We start from the raw sequence: 26,092 nt of genomic DNA on the forward strand, positions 1-26,092 counted from the left end.
ATGTTTTCTCCAAAAGTTTCAAAGATCAACTTGCAAAAACCATATTGTAATGAATCTGTAAGATTAAACAAAAGCAAAATAACCATTGCTACTTTTGTATGGCATTAATAGTTCTTTCAATAGAAAGAGAAGAAGAAGAAGAAAAAGGCCCGGTGTAAGGAAGATCTTTCTGGAAGGAATGTTCAGAAAAACAGAAGCAAGGAGAAACCAGCAGCCCGGGAGGGTGGTGTGGCCCTTACACAGCCACGGCTAGCCTCATCGGAGGGAAATTTCATACCAACCCCTCATTTTATTCATTCTGCGGCCCTCATCTGCACTCCAGATATCAGGTATGGGAAACAGATTCAAGTGGATTATCAGAAGTAAAACAAGATCCAGGGAAGCACAGAGAGTCCTCTCGGTCTTCAAGTCAAACTTGGCTGAACCACAAAGCTTCACCTGGCTTTGACTAAAAACCACACTGAACCACCTCCTTTTATTCATGGTTTCCATTTGAAAATGGGGTTTTATGCAAAGCTTGCCCTAGTTTCAAAAGCATCCGTGGTAGAGCTGGGGCAAGTGTTTAGCTAACGTGGATGCTGCTCGTGAGCAACCCAGATCAACCAGCACTGGGCGATGGCTTCTTGTCCTGTCCCAGATTACTGTGTAATGACAAAGATGGCCTAAAGCTATCAGGCACCTAGACCAGAAACACGATCGATTAGCTCATCCCTTTGCTCTTGGATTTTTCAAAAACTAAGAACATTTAAAAGAAAATGAATAAAAGAAGGAGAGAGGGGAGCTCAGTCTAAAATGAATAAGGCAAAGAAACGTGAAGCAATCATTAGCATAATCCAGGCCAAGACCAAGTATACTCAGAATATACTCAGAATACTGAGCTAATAAAGGCGAGGGAACTGTAAGAGAATATTTATAGGAGTTCTAATTCTCCCTCATTGGGTATACTTTAACAGCCATGATAACAGGGATGATGACTCCTTGGAGATTAGTAGTAGATTCGATATAACTTATGTGATGCTGGCAGTGGTGGAAAGGATTCCAATGCTCCTTGGAAGATAATAGTGTATAGTGTCAGGTGGACCCTGTGCCCTGGGTGCTGATGGCATTTGGGAATTGGGTCACTCTGAACGACTTAGTATTTAGGAACAACTGATCATTCAGTGACACTAAGGGCAGCCACCACTGTTCTCTTGGTAAATCGAACTAGTACTTGCCACTTACAAGAGGATTCATAGGCGGATGATACTAATGAACGCAGTGAAGAATGAATTAGACCTGTGGGGAAAACATTTAGTGCACCAGTGGGTACGAGGTGAACAACTAACTATAAGAAAAAATAAATAGCTTGTTAAATATAGCTTAGGTCTATGTAATATCATAAAATTCACATATAAAAATTTCCCACACTTAGATACACTGGTCCCATGACCTGTAGAGATTATGTGATTTGTCCAATTCAAGTCAGGAAGCCAGAAATCTTACAGACTGGACTTTCCCTCATCCATCTCCAGCCACAAAGAAAAAAAACAAAAACCTGTCTATAGTATACTAACAAATCAAGTATACCAACCATTACAATAGTGTCCCAGGTCTCAGGATGAGAATATCTTCCAGGGAGTCGAGGGCATGAATGAAAGACTCCCACATCTGTTTGACCCTTGGTATAAATCAGTTTGCAAGATTAATATCTAGGAAATTGTCTCCAGGAGACAGATCTAAAGGGAAAGCATCTATGACAGGTAGTCATCCAAAGAGCTAGGGTGCATCCATGTGGTGGGCTCTGTTGGGATGGATTGATTTTGAGGATTTCATGAAATATACAAGTACATACAGAAGTATACGAGGTATTCCCAGAAACTTAAGTCTGGAATTCCAAGGTAAAAGTTCAAGGCTTGGGCCATGGATTTAGGAATCACTAATGTGAAAATAGTGCTAATAATATAAGATGTTGAGGGAGAAGAGGGCTAAAGGGAGCTTTAGGATCTCTGACCTAGTGGACCCTGTCTGCGCAGCTGCCTAACATAAGAATAGCACACAAGGAAAGGCCCAGCGAACAATTCTTACAGGGATGGCTGCACACCACCCATGGGAAGTTCTGCAAACGTGATCAATGCAAAATCCCAAAGTGCGTTTCCCTTTAAGTAGAAAGTCATGTCTCACTGATCCGTTATAGTGCATAGCCTGTAAACATGTCGTTTTCACAAGAGATCAATAAAGGGTAGAGTTTTTCTTTATGATAGAATTCCATCAAATAGCAGATATCCTCAGGGATGGTAACCGGTGACTTATTTCATGAAGAAGCAAGCAAAACTTCCGTTTACTCACTCTTCTTAGAAACACAACTTTGCTTTGGGTAGTTTTCATTTGTTTGCTGTTAGACCAAAATAAATTGCAAACTTCTATAGGTACAGAATGAACAAGAGGACGAATGGAACCAGCAGATATAATCAATTTCCCTTCCAAAGGTCCTTTGGTGCAGAGCCTAGTAAAAACTTCTATTTATTTAATTACTGTGGAACTGGTAGATATTTTCCTGTAGAATAGCAATATGGAGGCAGAAATCAATAAAAATTTTTTCTAAATGAAAAATTTTAATTCCAGGCAGGCCACCAGGAGTCCCAATTTGTTGGGATTTGGGGTTCAGTGTTTTATAAATCTTTTGAGAGTTAGGATAGTGGACAGTGAAATTATTTTCTAGTGAAAATGAACTTATTTAAGTGCCATATAAATAAATTACAGAAAGATCTAGGTAGGAAAATATTAAAAATGCCACATGAAGTTAAATGTTGGCCTGTTAATGTGTTTAGGAGAAAGTGTTCTAAACGATATTTAGAAAATTGTGGTCTTAAGTAATCAGTTCCAACCTTGCAAGGGTCATTAAAAGTGTCACCGAGATGGTTCTTCCAGGGGAGACATCAGTGGAGTGCACTGCTCCATCTGGGCAGCCACATTAATCCTTCCTAAAGAGCTGGTGAACCACACAACATGCTGTTAGGCTTGTTCTGTAAAATATGTGGTGCTTGAGGTTTGATTGTTGCAATCGTGGGCCCCAGAGCAGAAGCATTTCTCCCTCCTCTGAACTGCTGGTGTTTCCCTCCATGTCTAGTGCTCTCTTGTTGACCTGCACTCCACCTGCAGGGACAGTCAAGCCTGTATCTCCTCCTTCGACTCAGTGAAGCCAAGATTCGCACCTTCCCTTCGACAAAGACCTTGTCCACAGTACATTCTACATACTGGGTCATGGAAGGATGGCTGGATAAGTTGTTGTGTGGATGGATGAACAGATGGACTGATGGGTGGGTGGATGGATGGATGAGAATGATAAAAGTGATAAATATAATAACATATTTTTTTAAAAGAAAGTAAAAGAATTATGTTTTAACTATAATGATTACAAGTGTTAAAATTAATAAAGGAAGATCCAAATGCTTAGCCTTTACCTGGGTTCCCCTTATTTGTTTATTATCCAGAAGTTAGTTAAGAGAAGATAACAAATTTGTGGGATATGATGTATCTTTTAAGGTCAGCATCTCGGTTAGCAGCAGCTATGTGTTCTCAAAGAATTTTCTTTGGTGAAGAGAACTGAACTGACATCATATTTCTCCTAGGAGCTTAGCACTACATTCATGAGCCAGTTCAAACTGTAGATATGCACAGAAGTTCTGAACACAGTCTTCTCTTTGGGCTTCAGTCTCCTCCTGTGTACAGTTGGAATAAATATATGCTATTTACATTACATTATAAAATGGGGTGGTCGAATGTGCTAATATATGGAAATTCCGTAGTTTACAAACATTTGTAAATAGCAGGGCCAATACTAAAATTCCCAATCACCTAACTCTTGGGATTTTTCCTTTTTTTTCATTTTGAAATGATTTGAACACAGGGAAATTGCAAGAGGACCACAACTGTCATCCTTGGACTTGGGAGGCTGAGACACAGGAGGATAGCAGGTTTAAGGCCAGACTCAGCAATGTAGTGAAACCTTCAGCAACTTAGCAAGGCCTTGTTTCAAAATAAAATAGGGCTGGGGGAATAGCTGGGAGGTAGAATGCCCCTGTGTTCAACCCCCAGTATTCCAAAGAAAAGGTCCCATCTTAAAATTCCCAGCCATCCAGTAACAGAACAAAACAGGAATTTCCACGTTCTGCCACATCTGTGTCCTCATAAGAACGATTGAATTTGTAAAATCTCAGAAGAATCCAAGATGATTCCATTTGGAAAAATGAGTGCCGCTACTCCCAACCTAATTCTGCAGCCATTCACAGAGAATCCGCCATGCTTCCCAAACTCGTTATCAGGAGGAGCAGAGCATCCTTCGCCCCCCTCTCCTAGCCAACTCCCAGCCTTGACGCAAAAGCAGGTCCCTTCTCACAATCCCAGTTTCAGGATTCTGGGACGGGACCTCTCACATTTTCTATCTCATTTAGCTGCATGAAGCCTTGTTGAAGGCACAAGGCCCCAGTAAATCCTGTCGCCAACAAAAACTCTTTCAGCGCGTCAACGTGTACATCAAGTTGTTTTCTGGAGAGGCCAGCCATACCCTGAAAGGGAAGAAGTGAGGGCTGGGCCTGGGTCCCTCCCTGCCGCTGGAGCGCACACAGGACGCTGCCAGAAAAGGCAAACAGCCCAGAACAGATCTGATGCATACCTTGTAAAAAGTTCTGTATCACATAAAAACCACCCTCAAGATGGTCGATTTTGCAAAGTAAGCGTGACACAAGGCCCGGTCCTTCTTTCAGCCCTCATTCTGCTTTTGACTTATTTGTGGAAAGTTAAAATTAGATCGTGCCTTGCCTTTTCTTGAACTGATAAAGCGCCATAAATCCTGGACGCGATCCGCGGGCGCAGTCGCTTGCGAATGTTGCTCTTTTTCTTTTTCTTTTTTTTTTTTAAACATTGCACCATATGCAGGCCCGGCTGAGAGGCACGGTTCCGTATTCCTGGCATGCAGGAGAGTCACTGAGAGATATCATATGGTCTCCTGGCAGAAGTACAAAGTGCCTCTTGCTGTTTGATCTTCTGTCTTAAACTTAAATGCAAAATCTGATAATTGGCTCAGGCAGGAGAAGAAATTGAGCAGTAACGTTCTTTTCATTTTCTCCTGCTATTTCTCCAGTGTTTTCATCTTTTCTTTCTTGCTTGCTCTCTCCCTTATTTCTATCTCCCTTTTTTTTTTTTTTTTTTCTCAGCCCCTACAGGACACAGGGTCGCCCAGGTTAGGAGGAGAGATGTGCTAGTGGCTGGAAAGCCTGTCAGAGGGGCTCCCCTGTCACCTCCCCGCTAGAAGCGCAGCGGATTTTTGCACCGTTCGCAAGAGGGTGGGTTTACTTGTCAGAGTATCATTGTCTTTTCGGGCTTGAATTTGTTTAGTTGTAAGAGGAATTCATCCTAGTCGTTCTAGTTTGGGCCATTAAGCAGACAGGGGCTGGGACTTCAAAGGGCGCCAGAGATAAATGAACACTTAACTTCCTTGCTCAGAAGGAGCCGGTAATATAAAAAGCCTGACTTCGGCCTCCCCGCTCGACTGTTTCTAAACGGGGAGAACTTTGTGTTCTGGTTTCACCACTCTAAGACCTGTTGCAGAATTGCCCGTGTGGTTACGGAACTGTCTTAGCTGGATAGAAACTCCAATACAGCTTCTCAAAATAGATGAGTCTGGCCCTTGCTAAGGAGAGCACAGAGTTCAGAAATGACCAAGCTGTGTGGCAGAGTCACTTTGTCAAGTCACCAAGGGCATTTGCTTGCCCGCGGGTGTGTCCCTGAGGTTCCCACAGGTCAAACCATTTGCCCACTGTGGTAGATACTTCCCGGACACTGCCCAGATGTGTTGAATGTTCCAGCAGCTCCTGGGGTTTGGAGAGGAAGTGCCCGGAAGCAAGGTACACTGAGGCTTTCTCCTCATCTGCACCCCCTTACCAACTCTGCCAGCTGGGCCCGGGATAAAAGACTGTTCTAGACAGTCTTTGTCTCAAATTGAAAAGAGGAACCAGGAGGGCCCCGGCGGGGCTGGCGAGGTGAACATGGGCGTTTCTGTGAGGATGCGGACTGCAAGTCTTACCAATGGTAGCGAAGCCACATCCTTCCATGTCGGCCTCTCCACTAAAGGCACCCAAGTCACTGCTTACGGAGGGTCCTGGCCCGCAGTTGGCCTCCCATATAGCCAAGAATTCTTCTAACTGGGACCCTAATTTCTTATCCCTCCCAGCATCCCCTCAGACCATCCCCTGATGCTCTCCCTGTAGGTCTAGGAAAACCGCTAGGGAATGTGTGGCTTTGGAGGGACACACCAGAGCCCCGCAGGGCTGTGGGCTGAACTTTTCCCATCCTAGAGAAGCAGATGCAGACTCCAGCTGAGGGACGTTCTGACCCCAGGGAAGGCCGCAGAAAGCTAAATTCTAGACACAGGCCTGGAAAGAGCCTGGAAATGTCCATCCGGGGTTCTCGTGGACTTCAGGATGCTGCGAAGGGGAGGAAGGGGGCAGGAAGGCACTGCTGTGTGTCTTCCTGTCTCCCCTGAGCACCTGCATTCAAGAGGCCTCAGAACTGGTGCTGTTCTGACATAGAAAGATGTCCCTTTAGCCACGTGTGGTGACGCACGCTTCTAATCCCAGCAATCGGGAGGCTGAGACTGGAGGATCGCAGTTCTATGACAGCCTCCGCTGCTTAGTGAGGCCCTCTGCAACTCAGTGAGACCCAGTTTCAAAATAAAGAATAAAAAAGCCAGGTATGGTGGCACGTGTGCTTGGGAGGCAGAGACAGGAGGACCACGCAGGTTCAAGACCCTGTTTAAATAAAAAATAAATAAAAAATAAATATAAAAATATAAAATAATAAATAAATAATAAAGTAAATTTTATTTTAATAAAATAAATAAAAATAAATAAATAAGTAAAATAATAAATAAAAAATAAATAAAAAAGTATAAAAATAGGTCTGGGAGTATAGCCTGGAGGCAGAAGGGTTTCCAGGAACCCCAGTACCACCAAAAAAAAAAAAAAAAAAATGTCCCTTTTGAAGTAGGTGATTATGCCACACTGTGCCATGCCACGGTCTTGGGTGGAAGCTGCTTGGAAACAAATGACCTTGTCCCTAGTGGAGGGCACAGTGGTTTGCTGGCTGCCTGGGCCCAGCCTTTCTGTCCAGTAGTTCTGACCATGCTGAGGTCTCAGAGGCCCCCAGCATGGGGATCAATTAGTGGCTCTAATCACCATGGAATCCTCCCTGCCCTTGTCTTCCCACTTCTCACCACCCTGGGGCTGGAAGATCCTTTTGTCTTTAAAACACTTAGACCTTTTCAACGCAATCCCAGAAATGACTCCGGGGGGCCTTGTGCCCACTGACTCAGGTCCCTGTATTCAGGAGACTGGGGACAGAGTTGAGCAATTTCACAAATGCTGATATGGTTAGGGTAGGTGCGTGCTCATGAGGTGGCCTGGTGACAGGGGCCCGACAATTGTACTTTGAGGCCAATCGAGGCTCAAGGGGAAAGCAAAGCACTGTTTTTGTTGTTGGGGATTTTGTTGTTTGGCTTTTTTGTTTGTTTGTTAGTTTTTTGAGGTATTAGGGATTGTACCCAGGGGCAGTCTCCCTCCAAGCTACTCCCCCAGTCCTATTTTTTTATCCTTTATTTTAAAACAGGTTCTCAGTAAGTTGCAAAGGGCCTCACTGAGTAGCAGAGGCTGCCCACAAACCTCCAATCCTCCTTTCTCAGCCTCCCAAGTAGCACTGTTTTTAAAAACAGGTTTCTGAGTTTGTTTTCATGCATCCCTAAGGTGTTTTCACAGTTTCCAAAGAAATGGGGTACCTGTCTGAATGATTTTATTTTTAATGTGGCTTTACGCTAGGCTCCGCCCCCTCCACCCTCCCCTCACGTGGCACATACTAGTTAGGAACGAGATTATGGCAATTGTAGCTTCCTTCATCACCATGAGAAGTCAAACTTTTAAAAAAGTTGTGTAGAAATTAATATAGAAATGACATTACTACAATTCTTATATGGAAAATATACCAAAAATAAAGAGGACGACCGCTGGCATGAATTTCTATTTGTAGCAAACTCGTTTTGTTTTGTTTTGTACTGGGGATGGAACTCAGGGGTATTCTATCTCCAAAATACACCTCCAGACCTTTTCTTTTTTGGTTTGAAGCAGGGCCTCACTAAGTTGCTGAGGGCCTAGCTAAGTTTCTGAGGCTATCCTCATACCTACAATCCAAGTACTGGGATTACAGGCATGCACCACCCCACGCAGCTTTCAGCAAACTCTTAACTGGATCAATTATTGACTCCTCGGGGAGAAAGCGAGTCCTGGTTGATGGGTGGATGAAGCCCCACTCAGGTGATAGGGCATAGCACATGCTTTGAAGTCTGTTGGAATTTGCGGGGAGCCAAGCCTTCCTCTGGACAGCAGGCCAGTTGGACCAAAGCATCTCCCTCCTTTCCTTGGTCACGTGGCTTTATGCAGGTTGCTTAATTCTCTGGGGCTTTATTTCCACACCTGCTAATTTGGGATCATAAAAGGACCACCTCATAGGACTGTTAGGAATGAGTAAGCCGATCCACACTTACGATGCACTTAAAATGATACCGGGCTCTTGATAAAACACTTAAAATGTTACCTCATTATTTATTATGTTTAATATTCTTTGTTATTCATGATACAACGATAACAGAGCTACAATTGGACAGGGTATATCCAAGTTCCCTCACTACACTCTCTTAGCCTGCAATCTTGGACAATTTAATCCCCCTAAGCTACAGTTTCCTAAATCTACCAAACAGGGTTTTTTTTAACCCACAGACCTGTACAGATGAAATCAAACAAGAAGGGACCGCACTTTGTCAAGCCTTGCCTTTGTCTCCTGGACAGGAGAGTGGTGACTGCTCTCTTTGGGAGCCATTGGGCCCCAGCACCCCTCGCATCCCTGCCCTAGCGTGCAAGGCTGGGGACGTGTGCTGTGCACATGGCCTTCCCCAGCTGTGAACCAGCGCTGGCAGGCCCCCAGCAATGCCCTCCTCGGCTTCTCCCCGCGCCCTGGGCCGGATCAGGCAGTGGTGATGAGCCAAGGGCAGATGCTAATCCGGAAATGCCCCTGATTCAGAAACGCCCCCCATGGATTCCCCGCCGGAGTGCATGCGTGCATATGCTCTCTGTATCTGCAAGTTTCATCTGAAGAGCCCCATATCTGGTGAGTATGACCACGAGGAATTCTAGGGAGGAAATGGGACTCCACAGAAAGTAAACAAGGACATGCAGTTCTTTATACAAATATTCCGAAAGAGCAAGCACACCAAACATCCTTTTATATCTTGTTAATTTATTTTTGCTGTGGACGAGAGTAAAAGAGCTTCCCCCTCCCCTTTTTTTCTTTTGTTATAAATGACATTCCTTCAGTTCCTTTTTCTTGATGTTTTCTTTCCTCCAGAAAAAGTGGCTAGGTAGAAATGAAATGTCTGGCTCTACCCACTGGAAAAAGGGACCAAACCAGAGGCTGTGAGATCGTCAGGATCACACAAAAACTTGACTCCAGATGATTTTAATTTTCATTTCCTGACTGGTCTGTTATGGCTTTCTGAAAATTTGGAAGTGAAGCGTGGAATATTAGATGTGAGATCTCTGTGTGTTTATGTGTCTGTGTACACGGGAGAGAGAATGTGTGTGAGACACTTGGCATGTGTGCGTGTCACACCACACATGCGGGTATTGCATGTGCATGGAAGTGTGAGTGTGTGTGTGAATGCATACGCATGTGCGTATCCATGTCTGTGTTTTATGCAGGTGTGAGAGGCCGCTGTGTGAATATGCACATGTGTGTACATGTGGCATGTGTACCAGTATATACATGCATGCATGTGAGCCTGTGTGTGTTGGCCTGTGCCTGACAGTCCTACAGGGGTGGAGCTTTCTGTCCAGCTGCCATGCCCTCAGAACAAGACTCTTGGACAGTTGGCATTTAATACATAGATCAGGAGGCCGAGACCCAGAGAGGGACAGAGCTCACCTGCTCACAAAGTAGGTTTGTGGCAGATGCTGGCTCAGAAGCCAAAAGTCCCTCTTCTTTTGCACAGGGCTCCTCCTATCCCTTCATCTTTACTCATTTCTAAAACACCAATACCTCAGGGAGAATTCATCACTTCCCCTTACCTCAGCCTTCTGCTTGCTCAGCACTTTCTCTGAGGGACATGCACCTTACAGAAGGTGTCTGTAATCCTAGGTCAATCAAGCACGTCCTTCTGTGTCATACAACACCCAGTCTCGTGACATTAGCGTTACTTCTAACTTCTAGAGGAAGAAGGCTTCCGGCGTGTCGCCGTTGGAGTCACAGTCGGCGTCACCTGGCTGAGTTGTGGGCTCTTCTCTTCCCCACAGTGGTCAGCACATGCCTTCCAGCTGTGCCAGACCAGATTGCAGTGGGCTGTCATGTCCGCTCTCTGGCCAGCTCTGTGAGAGGAGGACAGTTCCTGGAAAGAAAGAGTGACGAGATAATTTGCAGCCCAGCCTTTCAGTCATGCAAATAAGCTTTCCTGAACTGAAATTAAGGAGAGCTGGTCCTGATACTCTTGAGGCTGGGAGCAGCACTCAAGAGTACCAGGCTCAGTGTCCCCATGTCCAACAGGCAAATCTGTGGCCCCTCCAGACCTTTCTTTCTTGTGGAATCTGCTCTCTGCATCAGCTGTGTGACCCCATGTCTCCTGGGTTCTCATTGGACAGAAGCAGCCATACTGAATAACGGCACGCTGATTCACTGTGGAAAGGGTGTTCAGCTCTGCCCTGTTCTCATGCTTCTCAGGGGCAGCCTAGACGGGGAAATCGAAGCCTACCCAGGTTGACATTGCTCTCATTTCAGACCGCTTCCTCAACTCCTCCCACGGCCCATAGGCCGAGCGAGCACTTTGGCAAATGGAAGGATGGGTTTTGTGCCTCGGAGACTCTCTGAGTGTAGTGTCCAACTTGGTCATCAAAGCCAGGGAAGCCCAACACTGGACATGGTGGTGGCCGAGCTGGGGTGGGACCTTGCTCCATTCTGGGCTTTCCGACCCTTCCCTAGGCTTTCACAAAGTCTCCTGCTGCTGGAGATTTCAGAGGCCAGCACGGTCCTTCCCTGGAGAGTGGGAAAGGGTATCATCTTTCTTGTGTCCCAGTTGGCCATGAACACGGGGCAGTGGCTTGGAGCCCAGGGAAGCCAGGATTGGTGCCTAAAAACCACGGAGTGGGCTCTTCCACACCCTTGGTGTTTATTTGGGTGTTCCTCTGTGCTGCAGAAAAGCAAAAGCCATTAAGTCAAGGCTGCATCACGGAGAAGACTGTGGGCCAGCCTGTAGACACAGAAGGTTCTGTAACTGAGGTCTTCCTCTGCCACTGGTCAGTGTTGGAGCTTTCATGCCATACAGAGAACAAAGCTCTTTCCTTGAGTACAACTGTTCTGTTCCTTCTCTTTGCTCGCTCTGGGTTCTCTTAGGGGACAATAGGGCCGGCATGTATTTTGACTGGGAAAGTACAAGAACCCATATTCAAATTCTCTCCAGAATGGTCAGGAGGGTGGCAGCCACCAACAGGGGGGTGATAACTGTAGCCCAGTGTGTTCCGTGGCTTCAGGAGGACTACGCTTGCCAGCTTGTTATAGTCACTCTGCAAAACGGTTGTGTCAAGAATGTCTAGAAGTACGCTGGGCATGGTGGCGCACGCTTGTAATCCCAGCACTAGAAAGACTTGAGGCAGGAGGATCGCGGTTCGTGGACAGCCTCAGCTACTTAGTGAGACCCTGTTTCAAAATAAAGAATAAAATATAGGGCTGGGGGCGTACTCAGAGGTAGAATGCCCCTGGGTTCCATCCCCAGTACTTAAGAAAAACAGGAATGCATGGAAGTAGAATGTTGCACAGCACATAGGCCTGGAATTGGACCATATGGCCAAGATTCTTTGGCTAGATTTTTTCAAACACAAGCATAGCCCCCAAAATGCCAGGTCAAGGGGGCGAAGAAGGAAAGCTACAAATAGCACTAAGCAATGTGGGGTGTGTTCATGAGGTGAAGGTATGCAAGGGGGGAACTGCCTGGAGGTTGCAGACATCTCCAAGTCATTCCCTTGCTGGCTGCCTGGTGATATGATCTCTCTCAAATCCCATCAAAAGGGAAGAGTTAACAGGAGAATTAAAAGCAGAGAAAGACATTTTCTTTCAGACAAACACAACATCCTGTTTCAAGTTCTAAGCAAACTCTTAAGTCGCAAAGGGCTCCCGGTCTCTTGCCTTTGGCAAAACACAGCCTCTTCTTCTTTCTCAGTGTTTTAAAATGTTTCGTGGAAGCGAAAAGTGCAATGAACTTCTCAGACATCAAAAAATCTATAAAGTTAAAGACACATAAATAGAACTTTCATTAAAATGGATGAGAACTTCGACGTGTGGAAAAGCGAAGGCGGGGAAACACACGGCTCAGAAACCTCACTCGCTAAGGAAAGAGCTAAGCCTTCAACCCCAAGGACGCCTGGTCCCCTCATTTCTCACGGAACACTTATTTGGGAAAGGACATTGTCCAGGAGTGGTGACTTACAACACTGCTCACTGTAGGAACTGGCATTGCAGGCTGGCTTTGTGACAGCGTTATCAGGAGTTGCCAGCCTTTGTAGTAAAGTGGCCTGCCTCTGTCCTGCTAACACAGTCATTAAGGAGAGGTAGTTCTCAAATTCTCTAGAAGGGAAAGGTCAGTGTATCAGAATCACTCAACCTCAAAGTTTATGGTGCATTGTTATCCCAGACCTTCCTTCAGAAAGCATAATGTATCACTCTCTCAAGTGCTGAGTCAAAACATTTAGAAAACATATGAATATCCTTTTCTTCTGGAAATATATTGGGTTTTGTTGAAATCTGATTACTAATGAGGGCCCTTGTAAAGCTACCAGCCCACTTAAGGCACCAAGAGAGCTTTATCTTCACAACTGTCTGCTAATCCCACAAAGGAGTTAGCTCATGGTATGGTTTCTGAATAGAAGGACACCTTTACAGAGAGCTTGCAGCACACAGCCCCCCACCTGCCCGTCGTTACTCATCGTAAGACATGGATAGGCCCTGTTATCCATAATGCACCCAGTATCCCTTCTTCCTTATTATAGTATCTTGAGTCTTGGCAGCTCATGCTTGCATACCAAAGAAACCCACAAACCTGATGGTCCACCGCAATCCAAAAGTGGTCTTGCTCATCAGATTCGTGACCTTCCATCTATGGCTCTGCCACTTTCCAAGGTCACCATGCTGGTCCACACCCAAGTGGCAGGGGAGAAAAAATGATGGGGGGTGTGCAAGGGAGCCTTGGGGACCAGGCTGGTGTGATGTCCCTATTTCTGTTCACATCCCATTGGCCAGACTTGATCACAAGCTAACTTGTACCTATTATAAAGGACTTGACCTCTAGTCACAGGCTTGGGATAAACAGGTAATCGATTTGGTGCAGACATGGTTTTATCTCTGCCACACAAAACAGCTCTGTCCTGGAGATACCCAGATTTTGCCCAGAGCTTCTCTCTCTTGCCTGGTGCTTCTGATCTGTGACTGGCTGCCTGCTTGTTTACTGAGTCCCGCTCTTCTGTCTTGGCCTGGGCTTCAGGCCCATTTCCTGTCTGTTTTGCTCTACAATCCCACGCTTTCTGGTCTCCTTGCGTATGTTGACCTTATGAACCAGATTTTCCACTGGATCCCTCTGCCCTTAACCTCACCTGCCAGCTCGGCTCCGCATCCCTGGCCCTCATCTGCTTGTTCGTGTGACCTAGGATGCAGGTGAGCCCATTTGCACTTGCCCCAGGCTGCCCACTCGACGTGCTCATTCGCTCCCTGGTCACAGACGCTCTTGCTCAGGATCAATGGGCTCCTAGTACGGACAGCCTTGCCAGGAGGACCCAGCATCATCTCCAGCCTGGCCCCGGCCACCACTCAAGCACTCCACGAGTATCTACTTCTGCCTCCTACTCTAGGCTGAGCTGTCTCCCTCTGGCTCTCATGTTGCTAAGGAAATTAACTCTCCCACTCTTTTAAACCTAGATACTTCAACTCCATCGCAACAGCTTCTAAACTTTCTTTTTCTTTCTTTCCTTTCTTCCTGCCTTCTTCCTTTTTCTTTCTTTCCTTCTTTCTTTCTTTCTTTCTTTCTTTCTCTCCTTCCTTCCTTCCTACCTCTGGTCCCTTTTTTTTTCTTGCACAAACTCCATTTATTTCCTTGGTATATAGCTTTCCCACAGCCCAAACAAAAACTGACAAAGACAAGAAGCATACACATGGTGGAAAAGCATACATTTTGAATTAGCCGGCTGGACTCTGTTTAGATGATTCTGATTTTGTTGGCAACACTCAAAGCATCATAACCAGGAGCCAGTGGAACATACGCCTTCTTCACTCCATCCGCCTGATCAGGGCGTTGACCTTGGCGACGTCAATGTCATAGAGCGTCTTCACAGCCTGTTCTGTCTGGTGCTTGTTGGCCTTAACATTCACAATGAGCACAAGTGTGTTGTTGTCTTCTCTCTTCTTCATGGCTGGCTCAGTGGTCGGGGGAACTTGATGATGGCACAGTGGTCAAGCTTGTTTCTCCTGGGGGCGCTCTTCCGGGGGTATTGCCTCCAGAGCCGCGGTGTCTTGGGCCACCGGAAGGTTGGTGATGTGCGGATCTTCTTTTTGTGGCTATGGACACCTTTCAACACTACCTTCTTGGCCTTCAAAGCCTTAGCCTTGGCTTCAGCTTTGGAAGGGGCAGGAGCTTCCTTCTTCGCCCTTGACGCCATCTTGTTAAAAAGGGTCCTAGCCCTTTCTATTTTTTGTTTTGAAACATGGTCTCACTAGGTTGCTGAGAGCCTTGCTAAGTTGCTGGGGCTGGCCTTAAACCTGCAGTCCTCCTGTTTTAGCCTCCCAAGTACTGAGATTACAGTCATGTGCCACACCTGTCTTTTTTTTTTTTTTCTTAGCACATCAGGAAGGTCTTTTTATCTTCTGGTCTTACTTTTTGTGGTCACTGTGGGGTCTGGCTATGAGGTCATGCTGGAGGAGGACTGAGAACAAAGGAACACAGAGAAACACCCCCTCACCGTGGCCCTGCCCTTACCCACCAGCAGCTTACATGTCTGCTCCTGTGCCCCTTGCCTCCCCTGGCCCATAAAAAGCCCCTAGCCTGTAAGGAGGTGGGATTTCTGACTCTCATGGGCTCCATCCCCCAGTAAGCTGCCTTCTCCCAGGTTTCATTCCAAAATAAAGCCTGTTCCCTATTGTTGGGCCGCATTTTCTTTGCCCCTATATAACCCAACATTTTTGGTGTATCTGTGGCTCATGTATGGTCCTTTGACTCTCTAACTGCCTAAGGAATCCATAGTTTATTCTATTTATATTTATTAATAAATATCCAGCCGGGTGTATTGGGACATGCTTGTAATCCCATACTTGGGAGGCTGAGACAGGAGGATCTCAGGTTCATGGTCAACCTCAGCAACTTAGTGAGGCCTTCTGAAACTTAGTGAGACCTGTTTCAAAATAAAGAATAAAAAGAAAATAGGGTTGGATATGTAGCTCGAAGGTAGAATGTCCTTGGGTTCCATCCCCAGTACCGCAAAAATAAACAAATAAACATCCATGTTTTCCATGTCATGTACCATCCTAGGTGCTTTACAAATAGTAATAGTTAAACCGTAGTCACTATTTGAGACCAAGGACACTTTGGTACAGGGAGGTGAAGTATCTTTGCTGCGGACACAAAGCCAGTACTTTCTTCAAGGCAAGGCATACAATTCATTTTCCCGTGTATCTGACAAAAGCATTCTACACCTAGCTCAAAAGACATTGTGTCTTAAGAGTAGATGGAATTTAAAGTTATTTTTCTAGCTGGACTTCATTTTATAGATGTTAGCACCAAGTTCCAGGAGGCCAGGGGCTCATCCACACTCACAGAGCTGGTGGCTGGCAGATTTCAGACCTGGAGTTTATGGTGACCATTCCTTAATAAAGGCACTATGTCAGTGCCCCTCTGTGATGCGCACACACCAGCCTGTTAGAGAAACACATATCTAATAGGGAAGAACACTCCGAAAGTCCTATGGGGGCCCCCAAATTCTGGTCTGCCTTTAGAAGGAGATGTGTTTAGAGAAGTTTGTGTCTTACCACCATCCTTTGCAAAGGTGCATTTTATAGGTGGCTTGTGCTGACCAACAAGCACAGGATGAACGCACATGGGTGCCCGCAGGAAAGGGCTGACCATCAGCACGGGCATCGTGCCCAGAGCCCCTCAGATGAAGCCATGGAATCTATGGCCTACACTACATGGCTACTTGCGCCAGTAGTCAGACATACCAGCAACTCAGTGACCTCAGATGACCCAGGACAGTTTAAAGACGTTCAAGACAAGAGAAGTTGAGTGTGTAAACACCATCGGTGACCAGAGGAGGGGTGCCTCCTTCCAGGATCCATGCAAGAGTTCAATAGCTGTGACATGTGAATGCTCTCAAGATGTGTGACTACAGTATGTAAGTGGCCCAAAGGCCTTCAGTTTATCACCCGGTTACCCTCAGATAACAGAGAAAGGTGAGGGGAAAGCCCAGGTCGAACTCCAAGTGGGGATGTTTCCTTCATGCCCCCCAGTGGTGCCATGCTTTGGCCTTATTCCTCTCAAAAAGAAAGCACTAATAGACACGCTCTACTCAGAATTCCTGGGTGCCAAGAAGAGGTTTCTTGCCAAGTCCAGTGGTCCACACCTAGAATACCAGTGCTTGGGAGGCTGAGACAGGACAATCTCAGGTTGAAGGCCAGCCTCTGCCACTTAGAAAGACCTTGTTTCAAAATTAAAATCTAAAAAGGGAGCAGGGCGTGGTGATGCACACTTGTCATCCCCGCATTCAACAGGAGGATCATGGTTAGCAGACAGCCTCAGCTACTTAGTGAGGCCCTTTGCAACTCAGTGAGACCCTGTTTCCAAATAAAAAATAAAAAATAGGGCTGGGGATGTAGCTCAGAGGTAGAATGTCCCTGGGTCCCATCCCCAGTACTGCAAAAAAAATTAAAAAAAAACATTAAAAAGGGCTAGGGTTGTAGCTCAAAGGCAGAAGGGCCCTGGACTCCATCCTCAGTACCAATAATGACATTAATGATGATGATGATGATGATGATGATGATGATAATATAGTAAATGTAAAAATTAAGAAGATGGGACTCTAAGGCCATCTCTTTTCAAACTTCTCCCTTCATGCTCCAGAAGACACTGACTTTCCAACCACCGTGAGCCACTGGCTTGTCCCTGGGAGGGGACACTGTGTTGAGTTCTTCACATCTGGATAAAGTGGCCTTCCTTCCTGTCCCAAATTCTTCTGTGTCCTGCCCATTTGTCCTTAACATTCCAGGGAACCGGGTGAGGTTTTACAATTGATAATTATTGTATTTGGTGTCCCATAATGCCTTTTATCTTCAAAGGATCGGCAAATGCTAGCCAACACTCGTAACACCCGCCACGGCCCTGTCAGCTCTTTTCTGTAGCATGGCCCAGGAGGCCGTGAGGGACTGAGGAGAGAGCGGGGCTTCGGGTCGGGGCGAGCATCACACCGCCACGCTCACAGGCTGGGAGGCGTATTTCTAGTGTCACCTTCCCCTGGTATCAGATGGGCTCCTTGTGAAAAACACCGTTCTTCAAATGAGAACAAGATGGGGGCCTGCCGTGTGGTACACTCAGTGCCCTGGAACCCCTGGTCCTCCACATGGAAATCGTTAGTTTATTTTTTAAGTTCATTCTTCACAGCAATTCTGGTGGGCCAAGTGAAGGATGAGGAAAATGAGCCAGTTCACCTCCCAAATTGAAACCATTTTGTAAGCTTTGAGGATCGAGATATACGATGTGGCAATACGCCCCCACGTATTAATTACCCTGTAGATGGGAGATAGTCAGAGAAAGAAGAGGAGAAAGAGTGAAGTTATGGGAGAATGGGGTGGAAAGTTCTAGGGACTCAAATCCACTTAGCCCAGAGTCCCCGGCTTGGAACCCCGGCCCCTGAGTGAAGTAGTTGTCTATTCTGGCTCAAGAGCACATACATTTCAAGCTCTGGGCAATTTGGTGACAGAGAAGACAGGCCAAGAGTTGTAGCCCAGCAACTGGGTTTTCTCTCAGCGGCTGTATCTTATGGATGTGCAGACATCGAAGTGGCCTTGGAAGAACCAAGAGGCTAGGTAGTTCAACGACAACCTGACCCTTTTTCTGTCTACTGATATTCTTCTTCTCAGTTTTTATTTCAAATGAGAAGAGTTTCTTGACTTGGTATCATTATTATTGTTATTATTATTTGTGAAAATGCTAGCAATACTAGAAAATGTCTCTCTCCGCTTGGGCCAGAGCAGAATGTGCAACGTGTCTTCACGTCAAGGGAGGATCAACCGCGCTGGGCCGCGTGCGGGGCCGCCTGCCTGGGTCTCTGGGCTTCCTGCTCAAAGCAGCTTGTTACTGTATATTTTCAGGCTTAACACTGTGCGCAAACCTACATCCCACCCCTCTCTCCCTCAAAAACAAAGGAGAGAAAATTTTTACAAAATGCATACTTTGCTAAATTTCACTAAGGAAACAGGCAGAATTTATGACACATGTCCTGTTTCATTTTGACTATTTGTTGACTTTATTTTTATACTTTTGCTTGCATATGGAAGAAGAAGAAGAAATATGTTAGTTGAACTAAAAGAAATTTGAGCCAAACTCCTCTTGACAGTTCACCTGGTTGAAACACAGTTGACTTCTCGCCTGTTCTGGAAAAGCAACCAAATGTTCCCAGTAGCTCCTTAATGCAATTACTTGATTAGAGAGGGGCATTTCATTTCCTAACCACTACAGGAATAAGCAATATAGCTGTCAATAATTTTTCAACAGAGCTCCAGGCACAGTGGTGACCATCCAACCACATTTTTATATGCTCATTAACGCTTTTCCATCAGTGCTTAAAAATTCACCTTCCCAAAGGCTGGGAGTCTTGAGGGATTTTTGCTGGTAGAAGGGAGAGTGACCTTCTCTTTCGCTTGTTTTCAAGTAATTCTGTTGCAGAATATACCACGCATCACCGTAGCAATTCACCCCCATCTTCTATTTGAGTCAAATCGGGTTACATCCGCTGTGTCTGTCCTCCCTACCTCCCTTAGGGTCAGAGTTAGAATCCTAAAGAGAGGAAAACCATCTGCCTCTTGACCTTTCATGTACGTGCCCCATTTTTCGGAGTAAATTAGAGTCTATGCTGTTGTGTTATCTAGTGATAAAAATCAATAATTGCTTCCATGTATTGAGCAGGTGTCATGGGCCAGATAGGGCGCTGAGTACTTTGTACCTAGCATTTCGTGTAAACCTCTCAACTCCTTGGAATGGGCTTTCCCGAATGCTAGTAAGCACGAGAATCATCTAGAAGCTCATTAAAAGCACAGACTTGCAAGGCCCTTACCCACCCCCACCTATTTGAGTTTGGTAGCTTCTAAATGGAAATCAGTGATTTGCAATTAATAGCATTTTGGAGCTAGTTTGAAGGTAGTTCTGACGTAGGTTGCCTGGGCAGCCACAACTTCAATACCGCCGTCCTGGGGAGGAGGTACAACCATGTTTCCATTTTATGGATAAAAATCTGGGGCAGGAAAGGCTAGGAAACTTGCTCAGATGAAGAAATCAAACAGAAGCCTTTATGATATCAACTCCAGAGCCCATTCTCCTAGGAACACCACCTCTCACTTATTTTCCCAAGAAGGGATACCGATTTGCCTTTCCAAAGAGTAATGTTAGAATCAGAATAACAGCTGCCTCACAAGAACCCTCAAGTCCCAGGGTCTTCAGACAGCCACAGACACTCAAGATCAAAATCAAGGCCACTTCGCCGGGCGTGGTGGCACACGCTTGTAATCCCCGCTCAGAGACAGGAGGATGGCGCAGGTTCGAAGCCAGCCACACGCGCTGACTTAGGAGACCGTGTTTCCAAATAAAAATGTAAAAATAGGTCTGGGAGTGTAGCCCGGAGGTAGAAGGACTTCCAGAACCCCAGTACCACCAAAAATAAAATAAAATAAATAAAAAATCAAGGCCACTTTGAGGGAGCCTCTTGCAGAGACACCATCTGGAATACTAGGTCCGACAGTCAGTGGAGACAGAGGGACATAGGACCATACAGGGCACTTTTGGTGGCAACCTGGAAGGGGTCAGATCATTTCTCTTTACATTCATTGAGGACAAGCCAGTCAGGTGGGCCCAGTCTAATAGCAGGGGAGGCTCAGGCTCCCATAGATATTTGGAGAGCTGCAGAGTGTGGAATCCGGGAGCCGCGGGCAGCTCCTGAAGTTGCCTGGGTCCCAGCAGCCACTGGGGCAGGGCCCACTGGCTTCATTTTCCCCGTGTGCTTCCTGCTCTTCTGCCCTTGCCTTTGGGGTGCATCGTCTGCAGGCCCCTGTAATGGGGCACTCCTACCCCAGAAGTGTGCAGGGCATCCCAGGGAGGAGCGCCTGGAAATGCTATTTCATTCTCCTTGTCTCGTCCCTCCTTAGTCAAAGACATTTTTGCTGGGTGTGGGAATGCACATCTGTAATCCCAGCACATGGGAGGCTGAGACGGGAAATCGCAGGTTCAAGGCCAGCCTCAGCAACTTAGCAAGATCCTATTTCAAAATAAAAAGGATTGGGGTGTAGCTTAGAAGTAGAATGCCCCTGGGTCCAATCCCTGGTACAAAAAAGAAACGAAAGGAAGGAAGGAAGGAAGGAAGGGATGGGAAAGAAAAGAGGGAGAGAGGAAGGGAGAAAGGGAGGGAGGGAAAATAAAAAGCTTTTTAACCCAGACCTAAAAACAGGACTCTGAGCCTCATAAAGCCATCTCTCCTCAATGATAGCCAAGCGTAGAAAGGAGAAGTGCTCTTCCATAGCTTAAAAAAAACCCGCTTAAGTGATATGTTTAAAGAAAAAGACTTGCCCATGCCAAGAGGCAGTATCCCGAACGGTGATACTAAATCCCACCGTGTCGTGTGACTTAGACCTGGTGCATAGAGCGACGCCCTTAAGTGCCCCGTGGTCGATGCTTTGCTGGAAACCCCAGGCAAACCATCTCAGAGCACCAGCTGGCATTCGCTGCCACCAGCTCCCGTTCCTTAGACTTCGCCTCGGGCTGCCAGGCTTCTCCTCGCTGAGTCTGCCCCTATATTGCTTATCTTTCTCCGTTCATGGGGTGAGACGAGGCGCCTGTCCTGACACCCTCCTCTGGGCAGAACTGATGTCTCCTTTTTCTGGAAGGCTTCATCGCTGAATTTACATTTCCATTAGACCGAATCACATTCCGGCCACACGCCCGTGACCGTGGATTTATCTTTCTTTCCTCGAGACCAGCACGTGCGTTTTGCTCAGCTCTTCTGGGCTTCATCAGTTAGAAGCCGCATTCAGAGATCAGAAGGGGGGAAAATAGTAGTGGCTTACACGGGATAAACTTTTATTTACTTCATGTGGTCATTCCAGATGTAAATAGGCCACGGCTGATCTGGCAGCCCCATCCTGTCGTCAGGGATCCAGGCTCCTTATATCTTTTATCCTCATAGTCATTAACGCTTGGCTTTTATTCACAAGAATGCCTCGTGACCCAGGATGGCTGTCAGGGCACCAGACATCATGTCTACATTCTAGCCAGAGGGAAGAGGAAAGATAAAAGAGCCCTTTAAATAGCTTCCGTGTAGGTCCCATCCACAATGTGGTCACAGGACTGCCTAGCTACATGCAAAGATGGCAAATGGCATCTTTAACCTAAGCACACTGTGGTCCCCTTAACAACTGAGACTCCGTTGTTAAGGAAGAAGGGGAAATGGACGCTGGGTACCACACAGAATTTGCATAAAGCAGACGCATCATGGCTTGTTGGACTGAATGAAATTTAGTTGGACAGTATGGTAATGCTCTAAAATATACTTAAGATAAAATAAAATAAAATAAAACTTAAGCTAGGCGTGGTGGTGCACACCTGTAATCCCGGTGCTTGGGAGGCTGAGACAGGAGGATCGCAGGTTCGTGGTCAGCCTCGGCAACTTAGTGAGACTGTGTTTCAAAATCAAAGGTAAAATAAAACAGGGCTGGGAGGATGGCTCAAAAGTAGAATGCCCCTGGGTTAAATCCCCAGTACCACAAATATAAAAACATAAAAATAAATAAGTACATAAATAAGTGAAAACAAACTCAAAACCTGTGTCCTCAGCTGAGCTGTGGGTTCCCCCAGGCTTTCGGCCAGTGCCGTGTGACTTTCAGGTCTACATACACATGGCAGTGGCAGTGGTTCTGTGCCTTAGCCGGAAGGACAGGAAGGCCACGTGCTCTTCAGCACAGACTACAGTAAAAAGCCTGCTGGGAGCCCAGCAAGGTGGCGCATGCCTATAACTCCAGTACTTGGGAGGCTAAGACAGGAGGATCACAGGTCCAAGGTCAGCCTCAGCAACTTAGCAAGGCCCTCTACAACTCAGTGAGACCCTGTTTCAAAATAAAAAATAAAATAGGCCTGGAGGTACAGCTCCACCCCTGGGCTCAATCCCCAGTACTGTGTGTGTGCACGCCAGGCCACCCGCAGCTCGTGCACACGGCACAGATGACGTAACCTCCCCAAGCTTCTTATCTAACACTGGAGATGAAAAGATCTACCTGCCGCACAGTTGAGGAGGTAATTAATTAATTAATGAGGAGGGGAGGTAGCGATCCAATGGTTGTGGAAGACCTGCCCAGCGCTGGCATCCAGTGCGCTCCGTAGACAGTGCCTGCGATCAGAAATAAGAATGGCCAGCTGTGACCCGTGGGACATATCGAACCCACCCGACCTCAGTTTCCTTTTCTGTAAAATGAGAAGATGATTTTTGTACTTTCGGAAGCGATAGGAAGAGGTGATGAAACAAGAGAGATGCAGAAGTCATAAACCAATTGGAAACTGACAAAAAAAAAATCCATGCCTTCTGATTATGCGCATCAGTTGATTCTCCGATCCATGCTGGACATCGCTGGATCACAGCAAGAAGTGCCACATGACCCCAAGTCAAAATTTCAGGCACCCAGCATGATGAGAACTCTGTGCACTTTGTTGTTGTTGTTGTTGTTGTTGTTGTTTTTGCTTTAGTTTCTTTTATTTTTTTATTATTGGTACATTATAGTCTTACATCATAATGTAGATTTTTTTTTTTTTTTTGGTGGTACTGGGGTCCTGTAAGCCCTTCTACCTCCGGGCTACACTCCCAGACCTATTTTATACTTTTTATTTGAAAACAGGTTCTCTTAAGCCAGCGTGTCTGGCTTCGAACCTACGCGATCCTCCTGTCTCTGCCTCCCAAGCGTGGGGATTAAAAGCGTGCGCCACCACATCCAGCAATGTAAATCATTTTGACGCTGGTATACATGTTGACACAGTCCTTGGTCCTCACCCCACCTCTCCATCTCCCTCCCTCCCAATACCGAGTGTCCAGGTTAACAATGTCATATTCACTCTGTACACAGAGTCGCAGGTAGCATTTCCATTCATGAACTGACTCAGCCTTCTTCCTCCCCTACCTTTCCTCTGTGGATCCACTCAGGATCTCCTCCATTACCTGGAATCCCCAGTCAGAATGGCAATCATAAAGAAGTCAAATGAAAATAGATGTTGGTGAGGATGTGAGGAAATGGGAGCTCTTCTACACTGTTGCTGGGGGTGCCAGCTAGTTCAGCCGCTATGGAGACCAGTGTGGAGATGCCTCAGAAAACTGGGAATGGAGCCGCCATAGGATCCGGCTCTACCGTTCCTGGGTATCTTTCCAAAGGGCTCGAAATCAGAGAACTACAGTAACATATGCATACCCATGTTCATAGCAACACAATTCACAACAGCCAAAATATGGAACCAACTTAGGTGTCCATCCTAAGTCCATCCATTCATCCAGATGAATGGATTGCAAAGTTATAGAAAACACTTACAGTAGAATTCTACTCAGCAGTCCATGCGCTTTTAAAAGAGGAACCCTCCTATCCAAAAGAAGTCCAGTTCATTAATAAGACAAAAGAAATTCCCTACAGCTTCTCAAATATAAGTGACCAGGGACAACACGGGTGGGCCTGCTGCCCTTCTTCCTCTGTTGGCCTGTAGAACTCATGACAGTGTGGCCTCAAACCCCGCGAGCCACTTGCCTGAGCTGTCCCTTTGGCAGGTGAAGGATTCCCTCCTGCCAAAGACGCCTGGCATTTGGCAACACTGTAAAAGGTAAATACCTTGTCACTGGGTTTCCAGAGGCTGCTGACAAATTGCTATTAATGTCTTTTCTAACGAACTTCTTAATGAGCTATTACAGGGCGGTAGTACTGTCATCATCCACGAATGTCAATAAAGGACTTATCAACACAACTTTAATTATATTCTCTGGGATTCCGCGGGGCGCTAATGCTTCCCCAGACCAAGCGGGGAGTCAGCACAGACACACTTCTGGGGATTAGGGCGGGAAATCTTGGGGGGCCGTTCGCAGATCCTCTGCCCGCCTCAGATGGTCTATGACATACAACTAAACCATCACATAATTATATGCATAATTAATTACTACTTAAGTACTTCCTTGAAGTTTTTGGCTTGTCGGCTGTTCCTATTAATTATACCTTAGATGCACAGAACAAAATTACTTTCCAAGATTTCTTTCTCATAATTTCGGCTACTTATCATGTAATTTGAAAAATAAAATAGTAGTTATGTATACTAAACAATAAAATAAAATAGGGCTTAGGATTGTTCAGCATTCTTTGTAACCGTGTAGCTGTGAGACCTTGGGCGATCGTTTAACTTTCATCGTTTCTGCCTCCTACAGAAACTGAGACCAGATAATAGCAGTGTTTGCTTAGCTTGGGCAGTTTATAAGGAGCTGGAACAATCATTTAATTTTAATCCCAACTTACTAAAAAGATCTCTAAGTATTATCCCTTAGTATTATTGTGGTCTGTGACCCGAGGTCATCTCAACATAGCCAAATTGTGGAGCCAAGCTAGGTGTCCGTCAACAGATGAATGGATAAAGTTTGACTCAGTCATAAGGAAGAGCAAAACTGTGTCGTCTGCGGGAAAATGGAACTAGAGAACACGAAGCTGAGTGAGAAACTCAAGGCTGGAGTGTCTTCTCTCAGATGTAGAAGGCAGAGAGAAAATAGAAAACAAAAGGGGTTTTAGATTAATGAAAAAAGAGAGCCGTCAAATGGTGTAAAGGGATGAGGGAGAGAGGTGGGGAGGAGGGAGAGGCTCCATGAAGGAAACGGTCCAGACAATGTTATGTCCATATATGAAGGTAGCACTGCCCATCTCTCTAACACGTGTGAGGGGGGATATGGAGGAGAATCCACCCGGGGATGTGGCTGTGTATATGTATGTCTATGTCGCTTTGAATCTCACTATGATGAATAATTACAATACACCAAAAGTGTACACCAAAGCCAGGCACGGCGGCACAGGCCTGTGGATTCACTACTTGGGAGGCTCAGATAGGAGGATGGCGGGTTTACAGCCAGCCTCAGCAACTTAGTGAGATCATGTTTCAAAATAAAAATGAAAAGGACTGGGGGTGTAGCTCAGAGGTAGGATATCCTGCGTTCGCTCCCCAGTACCACAAAGAAAAAAACATAAAAAGGTGATTCTAAGCCAGGCGTGGTGGCACATGCCTGTAATCCCCGCGCTTGGGAGGCTGAGACAGGAGGATCGCATGGGTTTGAAGCCAGCCTCAGCTACTGAGTGAGGCTCTCAGAAACTGAGTGAGACCCTGTTTCCAAATAAAGTATAAAATAGGTCTAGGAGTGTAGCCTGGAGGTAGAAAGCCCCTGGGTTCCACCCCCAGTACCACAAAAAAAGATGATTCTGTAATTCTATATTTATTATTCTATTTTATATCCTATTCTATATTTATTACTCTGTAATTCTAAACACCTGATACCAACACCCCTGCCATCCATTCTGTGCTGGTCAGTGCAGAGTGACCATCAAATTGTATGACCTGGAAGGATGACAGACTCCTAGAAAAGGGTCTTGTTTATTATTCCCCACCCCGTACCCTCGGGGCTCAGCTCTTTGCTTGCCAAAGGGGACGGGTACTAAACACCTGGTATTGGTTAGCTAA

The 26,092-nt window shown here is 46.0% G+C and overlaps 1 protein-coding gene and 1 pseudogene across 4 annotated transcripts in view; one reads left to right on the top strand and one right to left on the bottom strand.

Moving 5' to 3' along the window:
- Nucleotides 1-26,092, top strand: part of RUNX1 (RUNX family transcription factor 1) — a gene marked incomplete at both ends in the record, with an annotated part of 264,148 nt that overhangs the window by 73,849 nt on the left and 164,207 nt on the right. The window lies entirely within an intron of this gene.
- On the bottom strand, nucleotides 14,309-14,777 carry LOC308263732 (large ribosomal subunit protein uL23-like; annotated as a pseudogene). Its single transcript has one exon. The product of its transcript is annotated as a large ribosomal subunit protein uL23-like (transcript).

The sequence above is a fragment of the Muscardinus avellanarius genome, assembly GCF_963383645.1.
Source record: "Muscardinus avellanarius genome assembly, chromosome: 5".
In the NCBI taxonomy this organism is placed as follows: domain Eukaryota; kingdom Metazoa; phylum Chordata; class Mammalia; order Rodentia; family Gliridae; genus Muscardinus; species Muscardinus avellanarius.